Source organism: Olea europaea, chromosome 11 (assembly GCF_002742605.1).
Source record: "Olea europaea var. sylvestris chromosome 11, O_europaea_v1, whole genome shotgun sequence".
NCBI lineage: Eukaryota > Viridiplantae > Streptophyta > Magnoliopsida > Lamiales > Oleaceae > Olea > Olea europaea.
In genome coordinates this window covers 7,154,058-7,163,937 of record NC_036247.1, presented here as the reverse complement: position 1 = coordinate 7,163,937, position 9,880 = coordinate 7,154,058, and positions in this window count along the sequence as shown.

Genomic DNA, 9,880 nt, shown 5'->3' with positions numbered 1-9,880 from the left:
GTACACGTACGTCTAGAATACCATCGATCGGAGAATTTCTCCGGCCTCATAAGTGCGGCAGGTGCAGTACAACAGGACATACTAGAAAATTTTGTGCAAGTCAGATCCCTCTACATGATAACGTAACATATGTATAATTGAAATTTATGTAACATTATTTATAACATTGATATTAATTATTTATGCATATTCTTAATGTTAATTATTTATATTAATTATTAGATTTAGTTTTTTATTTTAATATTTCATTAATTAATTGCGTAATATTTGAAGTTAATCCTTTTTTAAAACTCAGCGTGTTCTCCATAATATACCCAAACATTATAAATACGTCATTAAATATTTAAATAAACATATAAACTAAAAAATAAAAATTAAATATTAAAAAAATAATATATGTTTTCCAATTATTTCGTAATTACAAATGAATGAATGAAATATACAATATTTAAATGTTACAATATGTACAATTATTTAAAAGAAACACGGCTCAATATCTACGGATCACCATTAAATTCAAATAAATCACAAGCTAATTTATTTCTTCAATTTTGTATCAACGCCTAGTTGATTGTGTCAACCTTCTATGCTACACTAAAAAATTCTATGTATTTAATAGCGAATATGCTGCAATCACGTATATAATTACAAAATATTGTATTAGCACATCACCGTCTAACTAGAACGTAAGTTGTAAATTACAAAAATAAAATAATAAACACTTACGATATTTGTTGTCTCGCCGTCATCGTGTCCCGCATGGTGGTTAGTCTGTCTTGCATAGTAATATTCGCTCGTCTAACCAGCATGGGGACATCACAGACAGAGACTCCAGATTTTGCTTGAGCTGACTTTGTGTCAGACATGAATGATCGGGGTCATATACATACATAGTCGAGTCAGCAAATACAATCTCAACTGCAATGTAGTGATGATTGACACACACCGGAATATACAAATGCGTAAAACCCTCCCATGACTTTCCCTTGACACTCGGCCACATCCCTACGACCCACCCCATCATGTATGTAGGCACCGTGTACTCGCTACCCATAGCTTGCAATGTCTGGTACACAATATCAACGGCACGTATGAACTCAGTGTTCAATATGAGTCGGCCAGGAATGTTGAACGATCTTGGATGTCGTTCAGTTCGATCTCGTAGCAAATCCATGGCGAAGTCAATGTGCTGCACCAATTAAAAAAGGAGTTATTTAATTTCATAAATACAAAATGCAAAAATATGTATATGTAATAAATAACAATATTACTACTTCACTTATATTATCGGCGAGCCAAGCCCCCGAAGTTGTGATGTCGTGAAACCACTTGTAAACATCCGAGATCGTCTTATGAGCAATCCTGCGACTGACTCTGAAAAATAAGAAAAGAAATTGTTAAGTAAAAATATAGATATATCAGCATTTGCGTAATGTACTAATCCTTAACGAATAATACAATACTTACCCACGCATAAGTGCTCTCTACTCCGCCTCGAACGCTTTCCATTGGACGTGGTCCACTTCCCTGAATAAATTCGGGTGCGTGCCGTCGACGAACCTCTTTCTTTTTGCCTTCGCGGTAAACGGAGAAACGACGTACTGTGATGGTGCTCTCGACCTCTTGCCGACCACCAGCTCCGGCACATCAATAGTACACGAAACCCTCCCAATATCCGACATTCTCTCACCTACCATCGGAACCACCTCTTTCTTTCCCTCCGACACAAAAACTACGTCCGACGAGTCTGGTGTCTGATATGGTACCCTCTCTGCCTCGGGTACCCCCTCCTCCTTCGATACCCTGATGACCTTCGCCTCGGGTACCCCCTCTTCCTCCGACATCCTCTCGACCTCCGCCTCGGGAACTCCCTCCTCCTCCGGCACCCTCCCGACCGCCGACTCGGGTACCCTCCCTTCTCCGGCACCCTCGCGACCTCCGTCTCCGGTATCCCCTCCTCCTTTGGCACCCCCTCCTCCTCCGGTACCCTCCCGACCCCCTCCTCCTCCGACACCTTGACGACCTCTACCTCCGACACCCTCCCGATCGTCGCCTCGGGTACCCCCCTCCTTCGGTACCCTCCCTATCTCCTCCTCTGGTACCTCCTCCTCCTCCGACACCCTTCTGATCGGTACCCTCCCGACCTCCTCCTCCGTCTCCATCGAGGCCTGATCCTCCATCTCCATATCTATCGAGCCATCGAGATATGACGCTAATGCATCATCCGATGCCCACAACGAGTAAACATACCTCGTCTGACCTCCTCGACCCTGATAACCACCGGCCCCTTCGTCACCCCCTCTGTCCCGATAGTCGCCCGTCCCTCCTTCTCGATAGCCACCCGTCCCTCCGTCACCCCCTCCGTCCTGATAGCCGCCTGTTTCTCTGCCAACACCTCCATCTCGATACTCGCCAGTCCCACGGAGGCCTATTATGTCGTCCCGTATCGCTACGACCTCAGCATAAAGTTCTCCTAAACCGACCCATACCATCCCGACATCATGTCGTAAGTCAGCTACTTCGCCTCATAAGCCAGCTACGTCGCCTCTGATCTCCATCATAAGTCGGAACATATCATCGATGGAAGCACTCTGACTACGTGCAGCTGATCCACGTGGGAGGTTCCGGACGTAGGAGATGGTGATCTCATGTAGGGAGGTGACACTCTCGACGAAGGTGATCGAATGTAGGGAAGGGACACTCTCGGCTGAGGCAACGTCCTCGGGGAATGTGACACCCTCGACGGAGGTGATAGTTGACGGCGCTCCTAAAAAAAAGAAACATTACAAATCAATAATTTAATTAAAAAATTATAACGATAATCAACATATTATATTCAATTAACATACCGTGTCCCGATCGACGATGGACTCAGGCCTCTCTCGAGCAGTATGATCTGTCAACAACTCACGAATATAAGTCTAATCCTCATCCTTGATCGATGGTATCAGCTCAGTGAGGACTTCAAGTTGACATATTGACATTTCATCGAATTACTGACCACGTATCCAGCTTCGAAAATGACATACAACAAAAAGCGCAAATATATAATACGTACCTCAGGATCGTCTAGGATAACTGATAGCTATTTTGCAAGGGGCTTGTCTTGTGCTCGCCAGCGGTGCATCCGAGGGATGCATGTATCCCCTCTCCTCACATACCGACCAGCCAGGATGGGAACAGTCTCGTAGACTCATATCTGTAACAATTACGATTATTATATGTACAATTTAATAAAAAAATGGATAACGCATTATGTTAAACATTTACCTGCAAAGCTAACGACAAGCCATATACATCGTACTTACGCTCCGACCTATTTCCCCTAGGCATCGAATGCCCCCTCCTAAAGATGTGTAAAGTATCGCAAAAGCATCTCTCCCCCCACGGATAGCTGTTGAACGTGTCGTTGTCATCAACAACTTGCAAATGAAAAACATCAATCGACGTCTTCTTGTGATGACACCTCAGTACGCTCTCTAGTAGAAACACCATCCCCAACTTCAACTTGTCTGACATCTGGTCGTATCCCCTGAATGCATCTCCTAACTGCGCCAGTGTTACTGTTGTGTGCCCATTAAAATAATCATTCAGCAACCTCTTGTCTGTCGAAATACTGACCCTCGCTGCCTCTTCGCCCGTACATCTCAATCTAGTGATGAGGGCAAACTCGAATATAGAAAATGTAGCAACCTTGCCCCCAAGATCAAAGTGGAGGGCATCTTCGTCAACTGGCTTAAGCAGCCGACACAGTAATGAATCGATCAACTGTCCAGAGAATTGTACAGATCGCAGTGAATACAGAGGCCATATGCAGGATCGACGTAATATCTCTGTGTGCTCATCGTCCAGTAAATCCAATACTACTGTGAAGCTGGCAAAGTTACAGTTCGACGTAACTTTGCCAGAAACCTGTCTCAAGGCTGCGTTCAAATGGTAATCCATTTTGCAAAATTTCAAATGTTACAACATTTGAAACATAATGTCGCAAAATTCAACTAACCGAACTGTAAGTAATATACACATGAAATAACATATAATAAAGAAAATGAATTAAAAATTACATAACAACCTATAAAAAAGGGAAAAAATTAATTTTTATAAAATTATTTATTTAATAGTTTATTTTAATCCATGTTAGAAATTTATTTCAATTCTTTATTTAATTAAATTTGATTATTTATATTTAATTACATATAAATTATTTTTAAAATTTATATTTCTTACTTATTTAAATTGTTTATTTTTATTTAAATGTTAATTATTTATTTCAATTGTTTATCTAAATTATTTATTTCGATTGTTTATTTGTTTATTTAACATTTATTTTAATTGTTTATTGAATGCTTAATTTTAATTACTTATTATAATTGTATATTTAATTATTTTCTTTAAATTATTTATTGAACATTTAAACGTAAATATGTAATTATTTGTTATATTTTTATTTAGTTGTTTATTCAATATTTATTTTAATTATTAAGCGAATATTTAATTATTTATTTTAAATGTTAGATATTTATTTCAATTGTTTATCTACATTTTAATTACTTACTTTGATTATTTTTATCCAAATATTTTTCATTTAATTGTTTCAATTGTTCATTTAAATTATTTGATTTAATTACTTATATTGATCAATTATTTATATTATTTATTGAACAAAAGCAAACACAAATATTTCATTATTTATTTCAGTTAAACATTAATTAATATTTTGATTATTAACATTTATTCATTTATCTTTTAAATAATCATTTAATTATTATTTAAATGTTCATTATTTATTTTTGTGCGTTTCAATTAATTATTTTTCATTTATTTGTTTCAATTGTTCATTTAAATTATTTGATTTAATTACTTATATTGATCGATTGTTTACATTATTTATTGAACTCTGTAAACGCAAATATCTCATTATTTATTTCAAATGTTAGAAATATATTTCAATTAAGCATTAATTAATATTTTGATTATTAACATTTATTCATTTATCATTTAAATAATTATTTAAATGTTCATTATTTATTTTTGTGCATTTCAATTAATTCTTTATTCCAATTGTTTTTCATTTATATGTTTTAATTGTTCATTTAAATTATTTGATTTAATTACTTATATGAATCGATTATTTAAATTATTTATTGAACAAGCAAAGGTAAATATTTAATTATTATTCATTTCAAATGTTAGAAATTTATTTCAATTAAACTTTAATTAATATTTTCAATATTAACATTTATTCATTTATCATTTAAATAATCATGTAATTATTATTTAAATGTTCATTATTTATTTTTGTTCATTTAAATTAATTATTTATTCCAATTGTTTTTCATTATTTGTTTCAATTGTTCATTTAAATTATTTGATTTAATTACTTATATGGAAAGATTATTTAAATTATTTATTGAACAAGCAAACGTAAATATTTAATTATTTAATTCAAATGTTAGAAATTTGTATCAATTAAATTTTAATTGCGTATTTTGATTAATAACATTTATTTATTTATCATTTAAATAATCATTTAATTATTATTTAAATGTTCATTATTTATTTTTGTGATTTTCAATTAATTATTTATTCCAATGATTTTTCATTTCAATTGTTTATTTAAATTATTTGATTTAATTACTTATATAGATCAATTAATCAAATTATTTATTGAACAAGTAAACTTAAATATTTAATTATTTATTTCAAATGTTAGAAATTTCTTTCAATTAATCTGTAATTAAATTTTAATTGCGTAGTTTGATAATACATTTATTTATTATTTATATTTTTGTATCATTTAAATAATAATTAAATAATAATTTAAATAATAATTTAACAACATTTCAATTAATTTAATTCACATGAAAAAAAATTAAAATAAAAAATTAATACTACAGACGGCACAGCCGTCTTCTTGGAGGCCGTTGGAGACGGCCTCTGCCGGAGATCGCCATTTCCGACGATCTCCGGCAACCAAACCATAAAAAAACTTATTTTTTTAGTAATTTTACATATTCTACAAAGGTTTCTACCACTATTTCCAACAAAATAAACCTTTAACATTCAGGTTCAAAGATTAATGAGGGAAAAATAAGCAAAACTTACTTTCTTCGCTTCTAATGGTGGCCGGTCGGTCTCGTCGCAAGAAAAACTCGTCAATTTCCTTGTTTTTTCTTCCCCTTCTTTCTCTAGACGTTGGTTTGAGAATGAAATGTCAGAGGCAATTTTGGGTTTTCAATGTTTTTACAAATTTTTGAATTTTTTTTTAAACAGTAGTCAACGACCATTTTGGAAAATTGTATGTTTTTGGTGGCTATCTGCCGTGATTGTGAAGTTGTCATTAGGTTCCCTTTTGGTAATGCTATTGACAAGTGCCTTTTTTTTAATCAACTTGTCCACAGTTGAAAATTGTGTACCTTATTTCTTGGGCCTGCTAGGGAGTTTTGAAGTACTATTATAGGATCGATTTTGAGTAGTTTTAGTTGCAGTTTTTAAAGCAATCCAACCCATGTGTTAAAACTTCATTATCCATTGGTTCTAAAAGTTTTTCAAATGAATAAAATTACATATATGCTCCTTAGTGAAAATTTAAATTTATAATTTGTGTGAATTTTTTTTACTCACAATGATAGCCGAGAATAACTAGCCAAGAGGGGATGGATTGGTTTTTAAAATTTTTCGAAGAATTAATCTAAATTCAAGTAAATAAAGATTAAATAGATTAATTCAAATAATGAGTGCAAATATGAAAGCTATAAGTAAAAGGGAAGAGATGATACAAATGATATAATTGTGGAGGTGGCGTCGGTTTTGGGTTGGTACGGTGGAGTCGTCTAATAGTGGTGGTGGTGGTGGTGGTTTTTGAGTGTGGTGGGTATGTATAGGGTGGATGGAGAAAAAGAAGTTGTTAGGTTTTTGGTTTTGATTATATTATTTTAGTTGTTTTATTATAAAAAAATGTAAAGTTACAATTTTAACCTTTTAAAATTAGTCAAAATCATTGTCAAGGTCAATTATCTGGTCAACTAACAGTCAAACTAATAGTTTTTATCCTTACAAGGTTTGGTACCGTGGATGTAACAAAATAAAGGTATGGATCAAGTCTGCATAAAAGTAAATGATTTGTATCGTGGATATAATTTTTCCCAAAAATAAAAAAAAATCTCACTTTGATGCTTTTAAAAGTCTTGTGAAGAATGAAAAGATTAGGGGTATTTATAGAGCTCAAAAAGCAAAATCTCTTTCGAACCGGACAACCAATCCAACGTCTTCCTTTGGATCGAGACAACCAAAATAGCTATTGTGCATATAACGGTCAAAAATTCGATTATTAAACTTGTTGGCGGAGCTCTTCGAATGCTCCGACAGTAATAACGACATGTTGAGGTACTAGTATCTCTGATGATTCTTCCTGAGGGATAGGATGATTTTCAGGGAAAGGAGGATGGTCTGAGATGGATGAGCTTGCTGGGGAAAGACTTGATCGTGTGTTCACCATGGCTTTTGGCAGCGGTTCCCATAGACGGCGCCACTGATGCTGCCAAAAATCGTACCTGGTAGATCTCCCGAATTTGAGGACTGAGAAAGAGCACGAACAGAACCTTCCGGTACTTTGAAAAAAGGCAACGAGATGTGTTCTTTTCGCCTCTCCAATATTTAAGTCAGACAGAACGTATACTAAAATTGTATGTAAAAACGTACCTTATTAACGTCGGGTAGGATAGTGATTATCTTATTGGCTTGTTGTAGCAGATGATTCGCAAGAAAAGAATGACAGAAAACGCCAAAAAAACCAAAGAAAATACTCTGAATTCAACTCAATATTATTAATAACGCAGAATGATGAAAACTAACCCACAAGCCGGGTTAAATAGCTGCGAAATACGAAATTATGGGAAAATTATCAAAAATGGCAAAATCCCAAAATTATACCAAAATAAAATATTAAGTAAAAGAAGTAAGTTGCCAAAAATTTGGCTCAATTCGAGTTTTCTAACATATGGAAAAAAGGAAACAAAATATTACCATAAATAGTAAAAAATAACTTAAAATTGAATTTTGGAAAGGAAAATAGTGGATTTTGGGCTCGAAATTGACGTCCACCAAGCATAACTGGGTGGCCACGACGTGCGCGCCGAAGAAAGCTTTCCGAATTGGGGTCATAATAGCGATTCCGATAACTGTAGCTAAAGTTATGGCCAAATTACCAAAGACGCGTCAAATTCCCCCAATTATGGAAATAATGGTGATTCACTTTCCATCTTTGCGCCGATCCGCCATCTCATGGTATCTCAGCGTCATCATCATGCTATCTGACAAATCAGTATCACTTGACTTGGATCCTCCTGCATCACTTATCAATGAGCTTTGGTCATGTATTTATAGAAGTTAGCGGTAGAGTTATAAAAGGATTCAACTGCCTGCAGCCCTTATCCTTATCATGTAGAGTATTTGTGTTATAATGAAAGTGTTTTGTTTGAGTTTGAGTCAAATTATGATAGATAAGTGATTTGGATGAAGATAAAGATCATAAAGAGATATAGCCAAAGTGGGATTGACGTCTCTGGGGCCCGATCTCATGATGTTCGACCTCAATCCTTCGGGCATAAGCTCGACCTTAACATGAAGCCCGACCTGGTGCTTGAGTAAATGTGTGGGGGGAAGATCGAGCTATATAGTTTGAGATAGGGGCTTCAAACCTTGAGCTTGCTCATGTGAGCCCGATGATGTTGTGGCCCATGGGAGAGAGTGACGAGCCCGACCATATAAACTCGAGGATGTTCAAGCCATAGGAGAGTGCTCGAGGTTACCATGACCTCGAGTATGAGATCGTGGATGGTCGGGTCACACAGAAATTGTACACATCAGCAACGAAAGCATCAATAGCACTTGAGCTTAAGCTTTTATTTAATTGAACGTACTGAATACGTAATTACTTTGTAAAGATTAATGTGGATTGTCTATTTAAATCTTAAGCATATTTTATTGGAATGGCCATTGATTAGTGGCACACTAATGTCATTGATGATTGAAATCGAACAGTTGTAGATCTTGGAAAAACTATGGTCAACTTGGAGTGGATTTGGCTATATTAATTTCCCACTATAAAATTTTAGTCATATTTCTTATCATTGTGCTTCAAGTATAGTATTTCTTTAATTCTCAATCACTTTCGAACTGACGAACTCACTATCCGAAGGAGATTGTGTAAATTTTTATCGTATTCCGAATTCGAGAAGTTTATAGCTTCCTTAAAGTCTAAAGCATCACCGACATCATCTCTTGTTCTCAAGTAGGAAGATGAAGCCTCCATTCGACATCATTCGCAACAGCTACTTTCAAATTGGTCAATGGGCAGACTCTTTTTCCACCCTAACACTTCTCTATATCCATTGTCATATTATTCAAATCGTTCTCAATTAATTGTTGCACTGGGATTTTGTGCATCGTGTTTTTAAGACCAAGCCTAGGATTAACATGCTCAAAGCCATAAAACCACCTACCACATGCTGCTCGGGCAAGCCAACACCTTTTTCTTGACCTGGCTCCCACCGGCTTGGTTGACCGAGCTAACCTCTAATTTTTTAGTCAATTCATCAATAACATTTTTTATTAAGTCTTTCACAACATACCGATGTTGAAAGCTAAGCATGATTACTGGCTCATAAAATGATTCAATAACCCTTTGGTTCTCTTGATCCTCCTCCAAAAAATTTGATGTCCCAAACTTTTGAACAAAAATTTCCAAATTTATCTCGTTAGACTCGAATGGATTGTTCAAAGGGGTTAGGCTCAATGCATTTTCCATCCTTTGACTCCTCCAATAATACTATTGGTACATGAATCACACTGGATGGTGGAGCGTGTTTTGTCTAATGGC